The sequence below is a fragment of the Taudactylus pleione genome, unplaced genomic scaffold (genome assembly GCF_031769625.1).
Source record: "Taudactylus pleione unplaced genomic scaffold, aTauple2 ptg000548l, whole genome shotgun sequence".
Lineage (NCBI taxonomy): Eukaryota > Metazoa > Chordata > Amphibia > Anura > Myobatrachidae > Taudactylus > Taudactylus pleione.
In genome coordinates this window covers 1,513,624-1,539,063 of record NW_028284950.1, presented here as the reverse complement: position 1 = coordinate 1,539,063, position 25,440 = coordinate 1,513,624, and positions in this window count along the sequence as shown.

The window sequence follows — 25,440 nt, the reverse complement described above, 5'->3', positions numbered from 1 at the left end:
AAGTCCCTTCATTTTACAACAGTATTATTGAACTCAAGAATAGGGGTCATAGACTTGAAAGGCGGTGGAGAAAGACAAACCTGGTAGAGGATGTTAAAACTAATCAAACATATTGGAGAATATCAATAAACAATCACCCATAAGAAAAGAGAGTTCCTTTTAAATGAGATCATAGCAGCAAACAATAGGCCAGCTCAGAATTTCCATACAGTGGAAATGCTTTGCAAACCAGCATGCCTGCAGTCTGATGAAAACGTCTCCCAGTCAAGATGCAATGAGTTTGCGAAATTCTTTGCAAATAAAGTTTCTTCCATCCAGGCTGGAATCCTCACAGTGCCATCAAAGGAGTGCCAAACTACCAAGCCTGCCAAGGTAAGCAACCTGCCTCTATGGAACAGCTTTAACATAATGGATGTAAAAGACATTGCTAAAATTACCCGACTGTTGCATCCCACCACCTGTGATCTGGACCCTGCTTCAACCAAGCTTTTAATAGGGTATACGGACATGATTGGCCCTGTATTTGCAAAAATAGTTCAATGCTCTCTACAGACAGGCATTTTTCCTGAACCACTGAAGGAAGCAATTGTTAGACCACTTTTTATAAAACACAATTTAGACCCCGACTGCATGACCAATTACAAACTGGTAGCAAACCCTTTTGTAAGAAAGGTCATTGAGAAAGTCATGGCAACTCAACTAGAAACCCACCTGTCAACCCATGATATTTATGACCCATTCCAGTCAGGACTCAGGAGAAGACATAGCACTGAAATAGCTCTGGCATGTGTGCTTAATGATCTTCTGATGGCAAGAGACAGAGGTGACTATTCAATCATAATCCTTCTGGATCTCTCTGCAGCATTTGATGCCGTAGACCACGGGATTCTAATTGTTCGCCTGAAAAATGTATGTGGACTAGATTGCACATTCCTTAGCTGGTTCAAATAATTTCTTACCAGCAGGTCACAGAGAGTCTTTTCGGGAGTAAACTCTTTGTCACCAGTGCCCCTTCCATGTGGTGTCCCACAGGGTTTTATACTACTCCCCATTCTTTTTGCAGTATAAATGCTACCACTGCGTAAAATAATCATACGTCATGGCCAGGTCTAACACTGCAATGCAGCTGATACACAACTGTACCTGTCCTTTGCTCCAGGTACCGGGAACCCAATGACAACCCTAAATGGCTGCCTAGCTGAACTCCAGGAGTGGATAAGTGCCAATTGGCTGCAACTGAACCCTGATAAACCAGGGTTCCTTATGAAAGGTCACAGGACAGGGCTACAGCATAGCCAACCAACAGGACTTATTCTTGGGGGTTCAGAACTACAAAAAAGTGAACTTGTGTGGAATCTTGGTGATGTCCTGTATAGTAGCTTGACACTTAAACATCAGGTATCAGCCACAATTAAATCCTCATTATTTTATCTAAGGGACATAGTCAGAATCAAGCACTTAATTCCAGAAGATCTGCCTAAATTCATACATGCATTTATATCATCAAACCTAGACTACTGCAATGCCCTTGCAGATGGTACAAATGCAGCTTCCAGGCTATAAACCAACCAGCCCCGTTCCAGCCATAAAACACCCATTCTCTACTCCCTCCACTGACTGCCTGTAAGATGGCGGATAATTTTGATGATTGGCTTACTAACTTTCAAAGCCCTACATGACCAGGGCCTAAGGTACTTAAAGCAGCTTCTGATACCTTAAGGTGTCCATACATGGTGAGATTCAAAAGTTGGTCAGATCAGTTGTACGATTTCCCTTGAAAATTCTTCCCTTCAGATACAGAATGATTTGTATTTAAAATGCAACTATTTCACATAAGACCATCCGATTTGATCAATTACATCACATAATGTGTGTCAATTCCTACATGATCAGTTGAGATCTCTATGCAAAACCATCTGATCTGTGATCCAACTAGATGACGGTGGGGACGCGCATCGGGGTCGCAGAAGACTCAAAATACAACTATTTTCAAATGATTGGCCTGTCCAACCTGCAGAACTGCCCAAATCATGTGATCAATCGTCCCGTGTATGGCCAGCAATACTGTCCCATTTAATTACTGCAAGACCTAGGGGTATATTTAATATGGTTAGATTTTGATTTCTATTCGATTTTGTATTCGATTTTGGTTCCATTTTTTTATGAAGGGATTTACTAAAGACCAAATCGAATGTCAAATCGAACGGAAAAAGTCATTTGAAATCAAATCGAATTTCTGAAAAATATCAATGTTTTCACATAGAGGACAATAAGATCCCTTCATTTACTAACATTCAATTTGTAAATCAAATGAAAAACAAACTCAAACTCGAACTGCAAATCCTTAAATGAATAGAAGAACTTCATGCATTCGATTGCAGCATGATCAGTTCGATTTCACACAGATACCTGCATACATCAGTGAGATGCATGCATGTATGTTACTGTAAAAGGCTGTAAAGAATTAATGTTTTAAAAAAAAATTACGTGGGGTCCCCCCCTAACTACACAACCAGCCCCAGACTTTTCATAGCCAGTCCTGGTTGTGTAATTACAGGGAAAAAAAATTGTAGTGTGTTCCCCTGTACTTGGCACAACCAGGCCCAGATCCGGTCCTGGTTCTGGAATCATAGGGGAAAAAATGCGTAGGATTCCCCTGTAATTTCCACAACCAGCACCAGACCCTTTCTAGCGGGGGGTAATGTCACAGCCAGGGAAACCCTATCACCGGGTTCCCCAGCCGAAACATTACTCCTGACCACTAGTCAGCCCAGGCCAGGGATCCCTGGGGAGTTGGGGATCCTCCCAAAAGAGGTCTCCTTCTCCAGGGCACCCCAGGCCTAAGCTGATAGCCCGGGGCTAGAACTGCAGGTCCCAGCAAGGCTCCCCCGCATGCTGGTACTTGGAGAACCACAAGTACCAGCATGCGGGGCATTAAGGGCCCGCTGGTACCTGTAGTTCACCTGTAAAGAAATTTTAAATAAACACAATATACACACCATGACAGTATAGTTTTATCAGCCTATACAGTTGTGTATTTAAGGGGTACCCCACTTCATTTTTTTTAAACATTAACTCTTTACAAGCTTTTTACATTAAGATACATGCATGCATCTCACTAATGTATGCATGTATGAAACAGCTCTATTTATTTGGGGCTTTGAAGTTTGTTTTAGAGTGAGATTTGCTGTTCGATTTGGACATGAACATGCAAAATCGAACAGCAAATCCCTTTTTAAACTGAAATAAGATCGAATTTGAGTTGAAAATCGAAAGCAAAATCCATTCTTAGTAAATTTGAGATTTGCTAAGGGATTTTGCTATTCAGGTTCAATTCAATCTCAGGAGATTTCAGTGATTCATAAAAATGAATCTCTAATCAAACTTTAGTAAATTTACCCCCAAGAGTCTTACAGAATTGATTTGGGTGGCCAAGCTTTCAGCTTTGTTGCTCCAACTCTATGGTACTCACTTCCCCGCACAGTTCGAGAGGCCTCCACTCTAGAATCCCTCAAAAATAGACTGAAGACTTACCTCTTCACCCAAGCATTTCACTAATGTCCCTTGTTAAGCTTGTTTTGTATTTTGTGCTGTAAAAGCAAATGTAAAGCACTTTGAGTACCATTAGGAGAAAAATGCTATATAAATAACATTACTATTATGATTATTATTATTTATATCACATGGGAGACCCGCAGAAACATTCACTCTGCAAGCACTAATATATGAGATGCAGCTACAACTGTGTATTGTTTTGTTTGTTCTCTGATAGTGATAGATGGTGGTCTATTACTGCTGGGGTGGTTGAGACACCAAGGCATAAGTGGCCGCATGTTATTAGCGCAGAGGGCACAGATTTTCCTGTACACATGCTGTACCTCCTGACCTTACCTTTGAACCTCCCCATTACTCCTACTCTTCCTCCAGTGACTGCTTTCTCCCTTCCCCTGCACTTCCGCTCCTCACCCTGCTGTCTCGTACTAGACAGCACTCGGCATACTATTCATAGGAGGCTGACTGCTGCTTCTTACATCAGTAAGTTGACTGTGCAGCACTGTTTTAAAACTTATTTTATGTGGCCATTACGACTTTGTATATTTAAAGAATGCATATTCCCCAACCATCACGTTTTGGTCAAGACAGTCCCGCTTTTCAGGCACTGTAATGCATTTATACTGATAATGTATTTCTTTATTTCTGTGTTCTCTCAGGATGATCTTTGCACAGTACAGCAACAAAACTGTAGCTTTTCCAACATTATACCAGAACCTCATTGTGTATAGTTCTAGAAACCCCTGTGTCTGCTTGGTTTAGATAAATTAGGTCGACAGTGACTATGTCATATCGATACCTAATTAAAACCTCTGTACGATCCTGCCTATACCTTCTAAATTCTGCCTATACCTTCTAGAATTGTCGCAATTTAGCGAAATGAGTCGCACAGTAAATAAATGCCTTCAGACTTTGAATATGTTTCCAAAGCACAAAAAGTTATTATTCAACATAAAAACAGATGGTTACATGCTGCGATCTAAAGACAATTAGCGCAAATAAATCATACAGACCCAAGGTACAGTTGTTACATACGCACGCGCTCTGGGCCCAGATACCGGCATCAGCAAGAAACCTCCGTCAACAGCATCAGCAAGAAGACTCCAGACTGGGGTCAGAGAGCGCACATATATACTCTTTCAGGGATTGGGAATACAATAAGCAAGTTTGGCATGATTCCATTGGTTCTTCTTAAAGTTGTCTTGGTTACAGGATCATTTATTGGGCAATTTCAAATGGACACAAACGGCCTCCAACCGCCCTTTGTATTCTTTTTCCCGCTGCATGCAAATCTAAGCTGCTAAAATTACAGAGTACATTTTAATGTTTTAACTCTCTACAGTCCATAATTTGCAGAAGTCTATTCCAATCTTCTCACCGATGGTACCTGAAATCTGTGGAGACACAGTGGATCAGTACAACACCAGACACGGTCTGCTTACCATGTACTAAACCTTAGTTGCAGAAAACAGTCATTTCTTTACATGCTTGCATTGTGAATGAATTGTGTAATAATAACCCTTTTGCGCTACGGGACTATTGCTTTAAGTGTATGTATGCAAGGGAAAATGATGCTAAATAGCATTGTGTGTCTGGGATTCTGTGGGGTACTTAGCGAGCAGCGCTAGGATGAAAAGGTATCTTTGAGTGTGTGGGACTAAGTCAGTATTGGTTGTGTAGGGATTGTATAAAGTGTTCTAATGCATTTCAGACGCACAGCACAGTTTAACTATTTTACACTTTCTGCGCTATGATATTTGTGTTAAGCTCACGGCTAGGTGTTTTATTGAGACTGCAGGGAGAACAGCGCTAACTAGCGCTGTGTAAGTGTTGCAGTGTGCTGCAATGTTATCCTTAGGTGTTTTGACTACTGACAGTATGATTTTGAGAAGGATTAATAAAAGTGTTCTCATGCTAATCATTAGCTATTTTGCATTGTGCACTGTTTAACATCGCGTGTATGTGTTAATGTGAATGCAGGGAAAACACCACTAATTTGCTACTATTTTGCGCTGTTCATATTTAAGTCTGTGGTGATTTTAATGTGTTGGAAAGTCATTTTTATGTATGTTGAACACTGTCGGGATGTGTTTGGGGAAGATTGTTAAAAGTCTTGAATTGCTATTAGTTAGCAATTTAGCGTTGTATTTTTGTACTATGTGGATTTGACAAAATGGCGCTGTGTGTCCTATTTCTAAGATGGAGTCTTTCACCATTTGCAAGATGGCATCGCGCAAATCTGATTTTAAACTGATCCTGTCTCAGCCAATTATATGGCTTTGACAGTCCACCCTTTGATAGCAAACAACATGCTATCATATTCTGATTTAACAATTAATTTTAGGCTTACATTATGACATATTATTTAATGTTATATTATGGGATAGCACAAGGTAGTTCTTAATCCATCAATAATGTGTCTCTAGGGAGGGACATAAAACTACCCTTATACGCACACCGCAGATCCTGGGAGATCATGGGAAAGATGTGGGGATGCACTAATCCTATAAAGGAAGTCTTGAGGGGGAATAGGGACTTACATTATTTAAGATGTTTTAAAATAACATTTTAATAATAAATTTTATGCATGTCTAAATATAATACATTATACGATGGTATTTCCTAGTTCAGGGTTGTAATGCAGTTCTACATTTACCTCAGTATTCATATTGTCACTACTGACCACCTTCATAATTTCATTCTTCCAGTTTATTTTTACATTTTCCACACTTCAACACAGTAGCAACACACCTCTCACATAAGCCAATTACTAAGATGTGAACCAGTATGAGGATCAGGAGTTTACCTATACTTGCAATCATTTCCTGGACCCATTCTCCTAGGCTTGAGAACCATTTCCCTGGGTTCAACCATGAAACCCATTCCTCTACCTTCTCCTCTACTTCAGCCACTGAAGCATTATAGTTCTTTCGAAATTCCCATTTTAGCTGCAGAATTTCATCCATCTTCCGGTCTATTACCTCCTTGGAGTCGCTGGTATCATTTGTGACATAAGTGCAACACTTCACTCCAAATTGGGTGGCCAACGTTACGCAATACCCTCCAGTGACAGCTGTTAAATAATTTAACACTAGTCTGTGTTGCACCAGTTCTTTCTTGTATGCTTGCAACTCCCTACCTGTATACCTGAATGTGTCATCATACATCTCGGTGATATTATCTATCAATTTAGCAAGATCTTGGATATATCTAAAATTTAGTGTACCCCGAGCGATCCTGGTGGGATCCAGTGCTACTAAAACTTGAAAGCCAGTTGTCTCACTGACTAACTCTGTGACTTTATTCACATTACCAGGTATCATATTTATTTTGCCTCTGTGTTCATACTGTGTGTGAAGATATGGTGATGGTGTGTCTTTATGAATACCAAGCATTTCATCATGTGTGAGGGTCATAACCTCTGGGACTACTCTTCCCAGATAACACAAATCTTCGGAACTCGGAGAGAGCCACTTATACGCTTTCCTTCCACATATAAAATATACATCCTCGGGGAGAACATAAGGAATAGTATGCATCATGATCATTAAACACATTTCCCTCACGAATAATCCTATCTCAGGTTCTCCCATCTGACAAATACATGTTTCAGGTTGTATTATCTTGGCACAATATCCATCTGGTACCCTACCAATCATCTCTTTGGTGGAACTTAGTGTATATTTATACCGGAAGTGTCTTCCACCTGACCTAATTTTGCATAATAGGTCATAATTTATAGGCTCACGGTCAGCTCTTTGTGAGGTCATCGTCTGATTATTCCCAGTAACCTCCCAACTTCCTGGTTCATTGGAGTTGGTGATGTTTAAACATAAAAGAGTTTTATCTGCTTGGTACTGGTGGAGCTTAAAATGGGGTGGTTTGGTATTAAGAAATTTTCCATCCAGTGTCTTCCCTTTTTGCAATTCTAAAATTTCAGAGATATTTAACGGGAAGGGCACTAATCCTACATTATGCTGTCCTTGGGGCACGTGAGAGCACACCCAACAGTCAGTTTGGTTCAAAATTTTGCCCACCATGGTGTGATATTCCTCTAGAGGTTACCCACCCCAATACTGATTATACTTGGGTTGACACCGTTGGATGCATCTCCCATCAATTACGGACCCACAGAACTCAGACATACAATAATCCTCAGATGACAGACCTTCACACTGTCCCAGAGTATCCAAAATAGCAGATCTCTTAACAATTACAGTACTAAGATTGGTCAAACACTCCCCTGATTGGCATAGCACTCCTCCTTCTGACTCTACTCCATCAATTCTGCCATCAGCTCCCATCTCCTCTATCGTCCCCCGTCACAGAAACCAGATATCCCTGAACAAATCAGGACGATGGAAACTCTGGAAGAGAATATAAAAATGAACACAGCAGACCAGTCCATTGCTGCAGCAAGGACCTGTGAATTTCTTTAGCTCAGATATCTCACTGCAACCTTTTAACCCTCCCGGAACAAGCTCGCGATCGACAGGTCCACGTTATCAGCCTCGTCTCCACCTTGTTTCTCCACTGGTTGGTTGACCTTCTTGCAGTGAGTGGAATGGACCCAGGTATTTCTCTCGGCCACCTTTAAAGATGTGGTGCTCGTCAGCAACACCTGATACGGACCTTCCCAATGATTAGCCAAGCAACCTGAATGCAAGAAATATCTGATCATAACATATTCTCCAGGTTCAACATCATGACAGTTTCTTTCAGGCATATCATGGGACAACAATTTCAGTTTCTGCTGTTGCTGTTTTAACTGTTTACTCATTGATATAAGATACCTTACAGTTACCTCGTTGTTACCTTTTAAATCTTCCTGCGGGCTTATAATTAAATGAGGTTGTCTACCAAACAGTAATTCAGAGGGGGACAGATTTAGAGGGGGTCTAGGAGTGGTCCTTATGCTATGTAGGACCAACGGTAGTGCTTCTGGCCATCCTAGTCCAGTCTCTGCCATGATTTTACTTAGTTTGTTTTTAATAGTGCCGTTCATCCTCTCCACTGGCTTGCGGTCGGTAGGGGGTATGAAGTCGACTATTAATACCCATCAGCTTACACATATTTTGAAAAACATCACCTGTGAAATGAGTACCCTATCACTCTCAATAATTTTAGGGATACCGTATCTGCACACAAACTCCTGAACAATTTTCTTGGCAGTATTAGTGGCAGCTGGGTATGCCTCAACCCAATTGGAAACATGTCATTGTACACTAATACATACTTGAGATTCCTGCAGGGTGGTAATTGGATGAAATCAATTTGTATTACCTGAAAGGTCCGTCAGTCGGAGGAATGTGAGATGGTTTAGTAGGGATCGTTTTCCCAATGTTTTTCCTCAAGCAGGTCAGACAGGACATTGCTCTCTTTTCCGCTTGAGAAGAAAAACCTGGTGCACACCAGTATGCTCTCACCAATTTGCACATACCTTGCTTTCCCAAATGAGTCAGACTGTGTGCTGCCTCAGCCAGGCTGGGGTAGTATGCCTTGGGAGCTACTGGCTTACCTTGTCCGTCCCTCCAGAGTCCAGAGGACTCTTGCCCACATCCCTTGGACCTCCAGACTGACTTTTCCTGGGTAGAACACAAATTTTGCATCTCAATTAATTTCAGCATGTCAATTGTTTGGAAAGTCATGATCTGTTCGATTGGTACATTCATTGCCCATTTTGCAGCTTCGTCTGCCCTGTTGTTGCCCAGTGACACCGGATCATCTTCACATGTATGGGCTTTACACTTTATTACTGCCACTGCCTTTGGCAATTTGATTGCTGTTAATAGTCCTTTTATATGTTTGGAATGTGCAATTGGTGTGCCTGCTGTTGTCATAAATTTTCTCAGATGCCATAAGGCACAGAAATTGTGTACTACTCCGAAGGCGTACCTAGATTCAGTATAGATATTAGCAGATTTACCTTTTGCTAATGCACACAACCTGTACATAACTCTCCAGTGTCAGTCTGTCTATGACAACTCCCATCCGTGTAAAATGTACATCTACATTTTCTAAAGGTGTATCCCGTATTTCAGGTCTTGCAGTAAAGGTCTGATTCAGATATTCCATACAATCATGTGCATCAATATACCTGCAGAACTCACCTGTTGCCAGCTGCTCACCTCTCTCCACCCTTTGTGCATCATGTTGCACATATGGTAAATACGTAGCTGGGTTTAACGTACTGCACCTTTTGATGGTGATGTCTGCAAGTGCTATTAAGGCTAGTTCCCCTTTTGTGAACCTAGCTGAGGAAACATGTCTGGTTTGGGCAGAGTTTAGCAAAGCAGATACAGCATGGGGAGTATAGACAATCATATCATGGCCTAATACAACATCCTCACTCTTACTGACCAATAGAGCAGTTGCTGCTACACTTCTTAAACATGTTGGGAGTCATCTTGCCACAGTGTCCAATTGTGCATGGTAGTATGCTACAGGCCTACTGGCATCACCATTTTTTGTGTGAGGACGCCTGCTGCACACCAATCAGCTTCCGTACAATACAAATCAAAAGGTTTTTCATAATCTGGTTTTCCCAATGCAGGTGCTTTTGTCAGACTATCCTTAAGATTAAGGAAAGCCTGCTCTGATTCCTCTGTGTGTATGATGCGATTGGGCTTTGAGGAAGAGACTAAGTCCTGTAATGGCAAGGCCAAAATAGAAAAACCTGGGATACACATTCTGCAATATCCACACATTTCCAAGAAGGTACGAATTTGCTGTTGGTTTTGCGGCAGTGTCATGTTCTGTATGGCCTGGATTCTGTCGTTTGTGAGATGTCGTAACCCCCAAGTTAGGCAGTGTCCCAAATATTTAACCCTGGACTGGCATGGCTGTAGTTTGTCCTTAGCAACCTTGTGTCCTGTTTGCGAGAGATGAAGCAACAAAAGTTTAGTATCATTTAAACATGACATAAACGAATCAGAACATAACAATAAATCGTCCACATATTGTATTAGAACAGATCCATTGGCAGGTTGAAAAGATTGTAAACAGTCGTGTAAGGCCTGGGAAAAGATACTGGGGTTGTCTATGAAACCTTGGGGCAATCGTGTCCATGTGTATTGTACACCCCTGTATGTGAAAGCGAATAAGTATTGACAGTCAGGATGAAGAGGCACAGAGAAGAAAGCAGAACAGAGGTCAATGACAGTGAAATGGGTTGCATTTGGTGGGATCTGCATTAGAATGACAGCTGGATTTGGCACTATGGGAAATTGGCTCTCTACCACCTTATTGACACCTCTAAGGTCTTGTACCAGCCTATAACCCCTCCCACCACTCTTCTTTACAGGAAAGATGGGACTGTTGGCTACACTAGCTGTACGAACTAAAATTCCATGCTGTAGCAATCGCTCAATTATAGGATAAACCCCTCATTCTACCTCCTGCTTTTAACGGTACTGGGGAATTTTAGGAGCTTGCCTACCGCTTTTTAAATATACCATTACGGGACTTACGTTTGCCATTAATCCAGTGTCCTGTCCATCCTTGGTCCAAAGTGAATCTGGAATTTGGGACAACATTAATCTACCTGAGATGGATTCTCACTTAAACTGGTAGAGTGATACATTAACCTTTGGGGAGTGTCCAGCATATCTCTCACCTAGTGCGCAACTCTCTCTGGGATATCTAAAAATACACCATCAGGGGTACCATATATGACACATCCCATCTTACATAACAAATCCAGTAGGTTAGTATAAGCCGCTGCTGCCAGGAGGAAAGAATGTCTGGTATGCAATGGCCCGATAGTGACCTCTGTGGATTTTGTTAAAGGATAATGTTGCACTTTACCCGTTACGCCCATTGCTGGTACTGTCTCATTGGTTACCTGTAAATTAACGGGAGATTTTATCACTGACCTGGTCACCCCTGTGTCTACAAGAAAAGGATATTTTGTACCAGCTACATCAACCATCATCACCGGTTCTTCCCTAGTACTTCCCGTTAACCTGACTATCTGTAGACTACAGGTATGACCTGACCCCTAGCATTGACTCCCACTCTCCAATAAAGCATTAACGGTCACAATTGGAGCTGGTGTCTGTTGGAAATTTGCGTAGGTGGTGCGCGTGAACCACTGGCAATACCTTCCACAGTGCTACTTTGCTGCAATTTTGCGATGCGGGTGTACTTCCGGTAACATGTTCGCGACGCTGGTTTGCGTCGCTTGCACACCTTTAAGCCACGCATCCCCTTCATGCTGCCATAATTTTAAACATTCGTTATATTTTACCTTTTTCACTTGAGAACGCACCAGACTGATGTGATCTCGGACATTGTTCAATACATCCTTATCAAAGCTACCAATTCTGGGAAATGGTCTAACACTCTTCATCGTCATCTTAAACCATACATCACAGTACCTAATTGCATAAGCACCATACTTAGTATGCATAATACGGCGTGCCGACCCAAGCGGCGCTTCCATTAGCAGCACATCATTGTCTAACATCTCTACTGCTTGCGTGGCTCCCATCCTGGGACAACCCCTACGTTTTTCATTAAAGATTTAAACCGGTGAAAGACACTCAAGACACTTTCACTTACCTGTGGATGTTTTTGAAAAGGGCGTATCCACAGGTTTGTGGATACGCCCCTGAAAAAGGGCGTATCCACAAACCCTATGCAAGACCTCTAGACGCCTCCACTCACCTATGGAAGAAGCTGCTTCCATGCAGAAATCCCTTTTTGACTAACTTTCAACTACTAGGGGGTAATACTTACCCTTTGTTTTTCAGTTGATTTCGTTCACCCTCTGAGCGCTCGCAACCGGGTCGAAAGTGGCCCACAGCGCATGCGCATGACGGAGACGGCTCTGTTGTGCGCATGCGCGAGACCCGGCTAGCGACGGCACTCCTTCGCTCCGGGTCTCGCACCAAAGGGGGCGACCTGTCGATGTTGAGTGACAGCTCGCCCCCTTTGGTGGGCGGGACAGGGGGGTGGCTGCCCAAACGGAGAACACCTGCCGTTTGGGGGCGGCCCCACTGACATCACAAGTGATGTCAGTGGAGAGATTCCGGCTCTGTTAGAGCCGAAATCTCTCTGGGGCTTGCGGCCACGAGACCCTACCACAAGGGTCTCGTCGCAAGCCCGATGGTCGCGATGGTCTTGACCATCGCGACCATCATCATGGCCGCTCGCTATAACTGTGGGTGGTCACCCACATCTATGCGAGCGGCCAAGAGGCCGCCCCAACAAAAAAAAAGCCCGGCCCTGATTCAGAGCGAGCACTCTGTCATAGTGACCGGCTCTGAATCAGGCCCTCTGTGCCGACCCTTTATTCTTACCCTCTCCCGTTCCCCTTCTTTCCTGATGATACCGAGCATGGAGCCCCCTGTGGGAACTGGGGCACATTAGGTGTGACATGCACATGCCACAGCTGTAATTAGATCATCACACAAATGTGCGTGATGACCTAATTTAGATCATATCCTGATTTTCAATATATATATATATATATATATATATATATATATATAACACACTTGCCCGGGTGCCCGAATAAAAAATTCATGTAGATATTGCAGTATAACGGCACTCCTGGTACAAACGACAATGTGTAGGCAGCGTATATAGTGGTCAACATTTCAAAGCCTTTATTATGGCTTTTTCATCAGGACTAACATAACATACAAAGCACATCTTACCTTAAAACAGTTCAATCACCCAGTGAGCAGACGCAATGCCTGGAACGGGACCACTCCCCCGGCGGGCGGCGCCATATTTCCATGTCATCAGGATCTAAGTCACATGCGTGCACAGGCTGATGACGGAGGTGCTACCCATCACCATGGAAACCAACAAACTCACATACATTCTAAAAAACAAAATATAACAATATAAAAAATCAATTAGCGATGGACTAAACAAACAAATAATAAGAGATATGGAAATGAATGGATAGCTGCGACCAAGCTGCAATAAATGAATATAGATATAAGAACATTATTCACAGATAGATTGCCCAATTGGGTTAACTCTACACAAGATACCGCACACGGCACCACAGTTCACTATAGGATGTCAAAAGAGACACCCCTTAACTGACAATTATCAAAGCAATAACAATTACACCAAACCATCTCTAAAACACATATAGAGATAACTAAGTACCAAAAACTAAGATTAAATATATCTAAGCCAAATTCAAGAAAAATACCTAATGAAAACAATTCAATCCTAAATTTTCGTTGAGCCCCTTGGGAGCAAGGGTTCCCAACATATGTATCCAGCGAGTCTCACATTGGAGTAACTTCAAAGGACGATTGCCACCTCTAATAGAGGCTGGCACATGATCTATCATGCGGTATCGCAGGGAGGCAAGAGTATGTGGCACAGTGGCAAAATGCCTCGCCACAGGCTGTTCGCTAGTACCAGTATTTAAAGCCGCACGGATAGCCGAGCGGTGAAGAGCCATCCGCTCTTTAAAAGACCTTTCAGTCTTCCCTACATATGACAGCCCACAGGGGCATAAAATTTGATATACCACAAATGTGGAATTACACGTCAGAGTAAATTTGATATGGTAGGGTTTTCCAGAATGTGGATGATAGAACACATCACCGGCTAATAGATATCTACAGGTCATACAGGTACAGCGAAAACAACCCGGCCTTTGACCAATACTTGAAGAACGAAATAATTTGTGAGGAGCAGTAATATCGGTTTTAACCAGAATATCACGGAGATTACGGCCACGGGAGTAACAAGGCATAAGTCTAGTACTGGACAACTGCAACTCAGGATCTGATTGAACCATGGGCCATAGGTTTTTAGAAGCTCAATTAATTTTAGGACTGACACTATTGAAATGATTAGTCCAAATAAATGCTGAAGACTTATTGGCCTGGACCTTACTCTTTAACAAATCAGATCTATTCAGCCTCATAACCTTCTGCTTACTCGTCTCGAGATCATGGTAGTTATAACCTCTTGCCAAAAATTTTTGTATCATGTTGTCCATTTGACATTCTGCTAACCCAGGGTCAGAAGTGATACGTTTAACACGCAATAATTGCGAATATGGCAATCCTCGCTTTAATGCCACCGGATGACAGCTATCGTTATGAAGTAGATTATTCCTGTCTGTGGTTTTAGAGAACAGGCTAGTAGTGACCCTACCTGAATGAATGGAGATCAACACATCCAAATAATGGATCTGTACATCCCTGATATTAAAGGTAAATTTGACAGGAGATTGGCTTAAATTATGAGTTTCAATTAAGGTAATAAGGTCCACTTTAGGGACCCTCCAAAAAATCAACAGGTCATCGATATAGCGCGTGTAAAACGCAATCCTATCTGAAACCTCGGGGCAAGCAAAAAAGATGTCGTTCTCAACAAAAAACATAAAAATTTTGGCGTACGATGGAGCCACATTGGACCCCATCGCACAGCCAACCAACTGTAAATAAAAATCACCATCATACAGAAAATAATTTTTCGTCAAGATCAAATGTAACAACTCATAACAAGAGATAAATCTGGACCCATATAATCTGGATGATGAGATAAGTGATTCATAGTAGCAGCTATACCAGCATCATGAGGGATGATGGTATACAAACTACACGCATCAATACTACACATCCAAATCTCCTCATCGAAAATAGGCAATGCATCTAATTTCCTTAATAATGTAGACGTATCAAGGAGATAGCGAGGGTGAGATCTAATAGTCGGTTGCATAATAGCATCTAAATAGACCGAAGCAGGTTGGAATAATGATCCCCTAGCCGCAATGATAGGGCGGCCAGGCGGGTTATCAAGAGATTTGTGAATCTTGGGAATTGTATAAAATACCGGCACAGTTGGATGTGACGGCAACAAAGCGTCCTGTAACTTAGTAGAGATGATATTCTTAGATACTGCATCTGTCAATATTTTTTTCAATTCCTCCTTGAATTCACTCGTTGGATCTGCTTGCAAACGTCTATATGTCACTACATCATCCAGATGAATGGCCACTTGCAACTTGTAGTCGGTTAAATTCTGTATGACCAGGGCACCCCCTTTATCAGCCCGCCGAAAAATAAGCTCTTTATTACCAGCTAAATCGTGCAATGCCTTAAACTCAAGTTTATTTAGATTTTGTCTAATTTTTGGAAGTTTAGTAACTTCCTTGGAAACCTCGGTGCCCAAATGTCTCATATATGTTTTTATGGTAGGATTAAAAGACTGTGGCTTAAACGTAGACCGGGGCAGTAGTTTACTCAATTGTGGCGGTATATCAGAAATAGGTTCATTTAAGTTTGGTTTTGCCTTAGCAAAAAATTCTCTCAATTTTAGTTGACGTTGTAAATTATGCTGCTCAATTTGCCATTTAAAAGAATTGAAAGGTACTGTGGGTACGAATGAAAGTCCTTTACACAGGACCCTCAATTCAGTGTCAGTCAATGGGAAGGAGAATAAATTCACTACTAGGTTTTGTGAGGCAGGGTTTTTTTTTTGCCACATCCTTTGTCTTTGATTTTGGCCCCCCGTCTGGTATAGGATCTCCACCTACCGGACCTTGGGCTCTTGTTGGCATGCCTAAAGGGAGAGCATTATTCCTTCTACACCTACTAGTAGTTGCCACCTCATTGTCACTAGCTGATGAAACTAGTTCATTAGAAGACTCAGTCCACAAACTTTCTCCCATTTCTCCTGAAGAAAGGCTTCTTATTTCTGTTCTCCAGCCCACGCCCTGAGCTAGTAAATTGGTATACAGTATTTAACTCATAGTCTTGATCGACTTTCATTCTTTTATCCTTTTTAAATTTAATTAGATCAGACTTATACGAAGCCAACTGACTTTCAAGCTTTTCTAGCCATTTAACATTGGGATCTTTTTCCAAAGTGGCTTTATGCGTCAATTCGTACGTGGCTATTTTATCTCTTGTGGCGTTTAATTCTTTTGTGGACTGCTCAATTATCAAAAGGGTCAAATCAAAAGAGCACTTATTCAAAATTGAGACCCAGCATCTACAAAAAATAGGGTCATGTCTCCCGATTGTAGGACTGTTTTTGATACGTAACCCCCTTGGAATTTTCTTAGCCCTATAATATTCACTTAGGGTTAAGCCGTGATAAAATAAGTCATTTTCTCTCTTTTTAAGCTTCAATAAGTCCCGATACAAAACTTCAACAGGGAGAGAATCTAATTGTCCCGCATATTGGATGTTATATAAGATTGCCCCTGCTTCTGTTTCTGAGTAGCTGAAAGCATCTCCAATTGCATACACGGGTTGTTGAAAGCCACTGATAGCATCATCATTCAAATTGTCAGCCATGATGAAAAAACTGTATTTATATCACTTCAGTATACAGTCAGTTGAATAGATCGCAAATCTAAAAGTTTAAAGGGAATGTCAACAGTAAAGTCCATATACCAACACTGTGTTCCAGAAAATTGTCCATACGTGCAAATCCAGCAGCTTTAGATCAACAGCAGGAAAATAATCCCTATATTTGTAGCTAGTAAATGTTACAATGCAAAAATCATCCGTGCAAACAGCAAATCAAGCAGCTTAAAGTTGATAGCAGCAACATGATCCATCCATCAGGCTTAGTCCATGGGGTGAAAATTATAACCCCTTAGTACACTGTTAAAATCATACTTTATTAAAAATCAATTAAAAATCACACATGACAAAAGAACAATAAAAAAATATCGCTCCAATGATGAAAAAACTGTTGCAGATAATGATAATATCACTGATAGCAGGAGGGGTGCCCTGACAGGAGAATCTCAAACTCTACAAGAGATCTCCAAATCCAACACACAGCCAAGGTCCGGCACTCCCTTTATATCACAACTTGCCCGGGTGCCCGAATAAAAATTCATGTAGATATTGCAGTATAACGGCACTCCTGGTACAAACGACAATGTGTAGGCAGCATATATAGTCGTCAACATTTCAAAGCCTTTATTATATGGGTCCAGATTTATCTCTTGTTATGAGTTTGTTACATTTGATCTTGACAAAAAATTATTTTCTGTATGATGGTGATTTTTATTTACAGTTGGTTGGCTGTGTGATGGGGTCCAATGTGGCCCCATCGTACGCCAACATTTTTATGTTTTTTGTTGAGAACGACATCTTTTTTGCTTGCTCCGAGGTTTCAGATAGGATTGCGTTTTACACGCGCTATATCGATGACCTGTTGATTTTTTGGAGGGGCCCTAAAGTGGACCTTATTACCTTAATTGAAACTCATAATTTAAGCCAATTTCCTGTCAAATTTACCTTTAATATCAGGGATGTACAGATCCATTATTTGGATGTGTTGATCTCCATTCATTCAGGTAGGGTCACTACTAGCCTTTTCTCTAAAACCACAGACAGGAATAATCTACGTGGCATTAAAGCGAAGATTGCCATATTCGCAATTATTGCGTGTTAAACGTATCACTTCTGACCCTGGGTTAGCAGAATGTCAAATGGACAACATGATACAAAAATTTTTGGCAAGAGGTTATAACTACCATGATCTCGAGACGAGTAAGCAGAAGGTTATGAGGCTTACTAGATCCGATTTGTTAAAGAGTAAGGTCCAGGCCAATAAGTCTTCAGCATTTATTTGGACTAATCATTTCAATAGCGTCAGTCCTAAACTTAATCGAGCTTCTAAAAACCTATGGCCCATGGTTCAATCAGATCCTGAGTTGCAGTTGTCCAGTACTAGACTTATGCCTTGTTACTCCCGTGGCCGTAATCTCCGTGATATTCTGGTTAAAACCGATATTACTGCTCCTCACAAATTATTTCGTTCTTCAAGTATTGGTCAAAGGCCGGGTTGTTTTCGCTGTACCTGTATGACCTGTAGATATCTATTAGCCGGTGATGTGTTCTATCATCCACATTCTGGAAAACCCTACCATATCAAATTTACTCTGACGTGTAATTCCACATTTGAATTTTGTGGTATATCAAATTTTATGCCCCTGTGGGCTGTCATATGTAGGGAAGACCGAAAGGTCTTTTAAAGAGCGGATGGCTCTTCACCGCTCGGCTATCTGTGCGGCTTTAAATACAGGTACTAGCGAACAGCCTGTGGCGAGGCATTTTGCCTCTGTGCCACATACTCTTGCCTCCCTGCGATACTGCATGATAGATCATGTGCCAGCCTCTATTAAAGGTGGCAATCGTCCTTTGAAGTTACTCCAATGTGAGAGTCGCTGGATACATATGTTGGGAACCCTTGCTCCCAAGGGGCTCAACGAAAATTTAGGATTGAATTGTTTTCATTAGGTATTTTTCTTGAATTTGGCTTAGATATATTTAATCTTAGTTTTTGGTACTTAGTTATCTCTATATGTGTTTTAGAGATGGTTTGGTGTAATTGTTATTGCTTTGATAATTGTCAGTTAAGGGGTGTCTCTTTTGACATCCTATAGTGAACTGTGGTGCCGTGTGCGGTATCTTGTGTAGAGTTAACCCAATTGGGCAATCTATCTGTGAATAATGTTCTTATATCTATATTCATTTATTGCAGCTTGGTCGCAGCTATCCATTCATTTCCATATCTCTTATTATTTGTTTGTTTAGTCCATCGCTAATTGATTTTTTATATTGTTATATTTTGTTTTTTAGAATGTATGTGAGTTTGTTGGTTTCCATGGTGATGGGTAGCACCTCCGTCATCAGCCTGCGCACAGCATGTGACTTAGATCCTGATGATGTGTAAATATGGCGCCGCCCACAGGGGGAGTGGTCCCGTTCCGGGCATCGCGTATGCTCACTGGGTGATTGAACTGTTTTAAGGTAAGATGTGCTTTGTATGTTATGTTAGTCCTGATGAAAAAGCCATAATAAAGGCTTTGAAACGTTGACCACTATATACGCTGCCTACACATTGTCGTTTGTACCAGGAGTGCCGTTATACTGCAATATATATATATATATATATATATATATATATATATATAAATAAAAGACAATGTATGCCTTTGTTGTAAGATTAATTTCTTCTCCGGTCCACTGGATCAACTGCATTATACCTACGTGCAGGCAGGGGGAGACAGAATCTAAAAAGTTGAGATTACTGTATAAACATTACTATCTTTAGCAGTCAGATGTTTGTTTTTATTTAAATAAAAACCTATAACCCACTCTGTAACTGGTGAAAGTTTAAATGTAGAAAAACTAACAATGTGCTGAGTCACTGTTGAATAGATTTTTGAACTTGTCACATATTTATCAACACACACACAAACCCACACACACATGTGGCTTGCAAAAGTATTCAAACTCCCCCCTCTGAAAAGTCAACAGAGTTGTCTCATTTACACATTACACTTACACATACAGTATTTATATTGTATTGTATAATATTGTGAACAAATAGGCTCTTAAAGTAAATGTTCAAACATATAATTCATTGTTTGCAGATTTTTTTTTTTATTTATAAAAACTGAAAATGCTGCCTGCATAAGTATTTAAACCCAGTACTATTCTTGGTAGACCCAACTTTTTCTTAATTACAACTTTAAGTTTCTGCCAGGTTTGCATACTACGAGTATTTTGAAGTGATTTTGCCCATTCTTTCTTGCTGATGTGCTCCAGGTTGTTCAGGCTGGTTGGATGACACAGGTGGACTGCAATTTTCAAATAGTGCTACAGATTATCAATTGGATTGAGATCTTGGCCATTGTAGAACATTCCATGTTTTGTTGTTCAACCACAACACAACACAACAGTGTTGCTGGGGCCTTGTGCTTGGGAACATTGGCCCTGATTCAGAGCCGCTCGTAAGCGGCCGCTCGTTCGTTCTGACCGATGTTCGCACATCTGCGCATGCGTACGGATTTTAATACGCATGCGCGAACCAGTCAGTGCGGCCGAAAATCGTTTGTTCGCTATATAGCGAATGCCTGCTATTTTGAGTGACAGAAGGAGGCGTATGTGGGTGGTAACAGGGGAAGGTGCTTGAAAACGGGGTGTGGAATTCGAACGCAGGCGTGCTTAAAGGTCAAAACGGGCGTTTTAAGGGAGTGCATAATTAATACAGCAACGTCATTGACCACATCATTTGGTTTTTTTTTACTCAGAACTGCTCGCAAAATAGCGGTTGAAAAAACCAGCCACAAGAATAGTGAGCAGTTCATACGCTGTTCGATGTACTCGATTAATCTAATAAATAGCGGACATGACGTATGCTGCGAGCGGCAAGGGGGCGTATTTTTCAAAATTACAACCGCAAGTTTTGCTCGCTCAGACTTAGAGGCGTGAACAGACCGCAATTAGCGAACGGTTCATTTGAATAGCCACCCCTTGTTTTAGAACGAACGACCGCAAATAGCGAGCGGCTCTGAATGAGGGCCATTGTCCTGCTGAAAGATGAACTTTCTCACAAGCTTTAGTTTTCTAACAGACTAAACCAGATTGTCTTGCAGCATCTCCCTGTATTTTGCACAATCCATCTGACACCGCCATAGGAAGGGGTGGAGAAATGCATCAGTGACTGACAGTGATACGCATTGTGGAATGCATGCCAGGGGCATATCTATAATGGGTGCAGGGTGTGCAGGGGTCCCACACCGCACACCCTGCACCCATATGGACCCGCACCCTGCACCCACACCGCTCACCCTGCACCCATATGTGCCCACACCGCATACCCTGCACCCATACATGTCCGTAGTCTTCAGAAAGATTACACCGGTGTCCGTGGCTACAACCACAATGTGTTCATAGAGCGGGCTCTGAGCAGGGACCCAAACTGTCATGATCAACAGACAGAGACAGCCCAACCAGGTGGAGTGGTAAGAGGAACTCTTTGGTTGCATCCAGCCTTTTCAATTTCTGCTCAATAATTCAGTTAGTTGCTGCTGTGTACATCTAATATTACTAACACCTATCTTGTGAGATATGTTCTGAGGATTAAACAGTCTTATATGGTGAATATATTGTGAACTGGTGAAGACATGGCGTTCTGTATAAGGCTTTCAGACAAAGACATATTTGTTGAACTGATTTTTATTTTGCCTCCAATTAGTAGGATACCCAGGGAACTGCACTATTTAGATTGGCCCTGAAGATACAATATAATCACTAGAAAGGTGTTATTATTAAGGCTGTAAACTGAACCTATAAAACACTCATCATTCATGAATCCAACAATATACTAACATAGCAGATAATAATTTTATTTATGCATGTTTTTGTGTCATATGTATGGACTGCGGCCACAGAAATAATATTTTACTCTTGTTCGTTTTTTAAATTTGTTCATATATTGAATATATTTTTTGTGGAAACAAAATTATATTTATATATTCAGCAACTCAATAGTAACGCTCTTATTTAGTTTTTATTTGTAAATAGATATAGCAAAAGCCCAGGTTTTGCTTTGTAAGTGCAGCAGCTGAGTGCTGTTTTCAACTATTTATATTTTAAATCACATAGCATTCGCATATATAAAATCTTTCTCAATATTGTGAACCAGTAGCCTCTTAAAGTAAATATTCAAACTCATAATTCATTTTTTGTTTGCAGATTATTTTTTTTTAATGAAACCTGACAAATGCTGATTGCATAAGTATTTAACCACTAGTACAGTACTTGGTAGGGGATGTAGTTATGGTCTCAATACCGACATCCAAATCCCAACAAGAGACTCAAGATAGGCATCAAAATTCCGACGCCTATCTTAATCCCGTCGCTGGAATGCCGAAAGTCGCCATCCCGAAAGAGGAAAGTCCGGGGCACCCTTAGCATTAGCAGCAGGGGGAGGGCTAGGTATAGGGAGTATAGAGGGGTTAGGTTTTGGGGGGGAGGTTAGCGTTAGGCAGCCCTAGGGGGGAGGGTTAGGGTTAGGCACCCCCAGCAGGGAGGTTAGGGTTAGACACCCCTCCATGAGTGTTAGGTTTAGGGTGCGGTAAGGGTGTTAGGGTTAGTCACCCCCAGGGGGTAACTATAAAAGTTAATGAGCATGCTTTACGATCTCAGTGACTACACAGACCCATCTCAGAGCGATTGACAGGAAATGCCGTTTGTGCGGGGTGATGGGGGAAGGTCGGCGAAACGCAGGCGAGCCAGTGTGTTTTTACGCCGTTGCATGGGCAGGCACAAATTATCCACTGCGATGCTATATGTACTCAGCGTGCGACGAGGTTAGAAATTCCTGAGTAAGTGCAGAGTTTGTGCAAGTGTGCGTGAGGCTGCGATGGTGCTCGATGTTACCATTGGTTTTGCAGTGTGTGGGCTTCCTTATGTTGTGCTGCAACGGCATAGCGATCATAATGGATTAGCATACTATCGCAGTGAGACTGTGCGTAATCGCTATTGCAATCGCAGTTGCGATCTGTAATGAATCAGGCCCATTGTCCTGATGAAAGATGAATTTTCTCACAAGCTTTAGTTTCTAACAGACTAAACCAGGTTGTCTTGCAGAATCTCCCTGTATATTTCATGATCCATCGACCTAACAATTTTAATAAGCTGAGGAAAATCATCCATACAACATGATGCTGCCACCCAGGGGCGCCGAGATGGGAGGGGGAGCGGGTACTAATTACCCAAGCCCGGGCTGCATGGGCTGGGCTGGTGGGCTCACAGCGCCCCCCTTTGCGACGCTGCAAAAAGAGGTTTTTCTTAAGGGGCGTGGCAACACCTCCCATGAATAGGCCACGTCCCCTTCACTCGGGCCCGGGCCGCCTTTCTATGGCCATGCTGCCACCCCATACTTCACTGTTGGGATGGTGTTTGCTGATGAATGGTCAGTGTTAGATTTGTACCGAACATACTTTATGTAACCCCACCTTTTACCACTATAGGGACACCAGGTTACTAATTCTCATTTCACTAGGTGGTCTAATGTGCTCCTCCATCTATCCACTAAGTGGTACATATAATGTTAATAGTGCCTCCACCCAAGAATAAGCATATAGTGTGGGCCTACTAGGGAAAACCCAAATTGGGGATTAGTTTATATACTCGTGTTATTCTTATTCTCCTAATTACAGAAGGTTAGACTTACCGACATTTTAGCACCATAATAATAATAAGTCACCACAACATATGGTTCAGTTGTAAATCCTTAAGTTTATGAAGTTGAAGGATAAGTAGTACATCCCTTACCATGAACATTACATTACATAACCTGCTATATTTATAGAAAATACATAGGTTCATATAACATAGTACATAACATAGTACATAACATAACATTACATGTCATTACAAGACAACATACCAGTATAAATAACTACTTCACCTATCTCTGGAAAAGCTGTTATTCAAAGACATTGTGGGCACATTCCTGTTAAACGTATTTCATATGTATGCCGTAAATTACATGTACAGGTTGAGTCGCCCATATCCAAAATGCTTGGGACCAGGGGTATTTTGGATATCGGAATATTCTGTAGTTTGGAATATGTGCATACCATAATGAAAAATCTTGGGAATCGGACCCCAATGTACACACAGAATGCATTTATGTGTTATATACACCTTATACACACAGCCTGCAGGTAATTTTATACAATATTTTCAATAATTTTGTAGCTCAAACAAGTTTGTCTACATACATGAAATTCATTTATGTTTCATATACACCTTATACACAAAGCCTGAAGGTAATTTTATAAATTATTTTTAATAATTTGCGCCTTAAACAAACTTTGTGTACATTGAACCATCAAAAAGCAAAGGGTTCACTATCTCATTCATGCTCAAAAAATTCTGTATTTCGGAACATTCCGTATTTCGGAATATTTGGATATGGGACTCAACCTGTATATTTCTATATGTTACCTTAATGGTAACTCCTATACCTATTAATACCGCTCTAGTCTTATATTGTATGCAGTCAACCTTATGTGTATACTTGTATGTATCTTCATACACATCTTTTCAACTGACATCACACTAAATGTTATTGAATACTAAAAATACAATGACTGAATTATATACAGTATATCATTAGTCCTGGCTGGATTTATCAGTCTGGTGCTGCAAACACCATTTATAGTTCAGAGTCTGCAGAATCCAGGTTGATGCTACATCCTTTTATTTAATACACTGAGAAAACTAAATAAATGTTGGTTACAAATGTTGTCACCACATGCACTAGTTATTGTCCTTTCTCAGTTGCCCTATAAATCAGTGTAAATAGCAGGGCTGTATATGCGGTGGGTTAACCCTTAGTTATCCTGCTGTGGCAGAATGCAGTGCAAGTTGACCACTGGTAGGGCGCTGTTGCCACTACCAACGTGTCACAACACAGGTGCACCCTAAGCAACTACTTTACTCCCTTGAGAAAATCCGCCCCCCCTATGACCACTAGGGCTCTTCTCTTTGTGCTGGCCAATGAGCAGTCCTGTTGTAATACTTGTGGGCTGCCTGCTGCTCCTGAACTGTAACCAGCTGACACTGCCACTCCCCTGTTCTGACTGGCTTCTGCTTGTATGCAGTGTAAGCAGCTATCGTACTCACAACTGCTATCACTTCCGAAGTGTAGTCTATAACCAGGCAGCCACTGCGGGGATTAGCACATATAACAGTTTGTATGCTTACGGCATGCTGCCAAGCCCCTCCTCTGCTGCTGCATACAGCTCCACTAATGCTGCCCCGCCCCACTGCTGCTCCCTGTCAGCTTACCACGAATCTCCAGCAGACTCTCCCTCTCTCCTGTTCTCTGTCTCCTCACATAGCCCAGCGTGTCCCCTCTCCACCAACCCAGCTCCACAGCCACTGCGGCTCCACATCCATGCTTGCAGACACGCCCCTCTTCGGGACCACAGCCTCTCAACAGCAGGGGTGTGTCGCAACTCCTCCCCACTTACATCCTCCGGCTGCCATCAGTCCCTCTTCGCAGCTCTGCCGACGGGACCGCCCTGCAGCTCCACTGCCGGGACCTTCACCCTACTGTCAGCAGTAAGCTTGA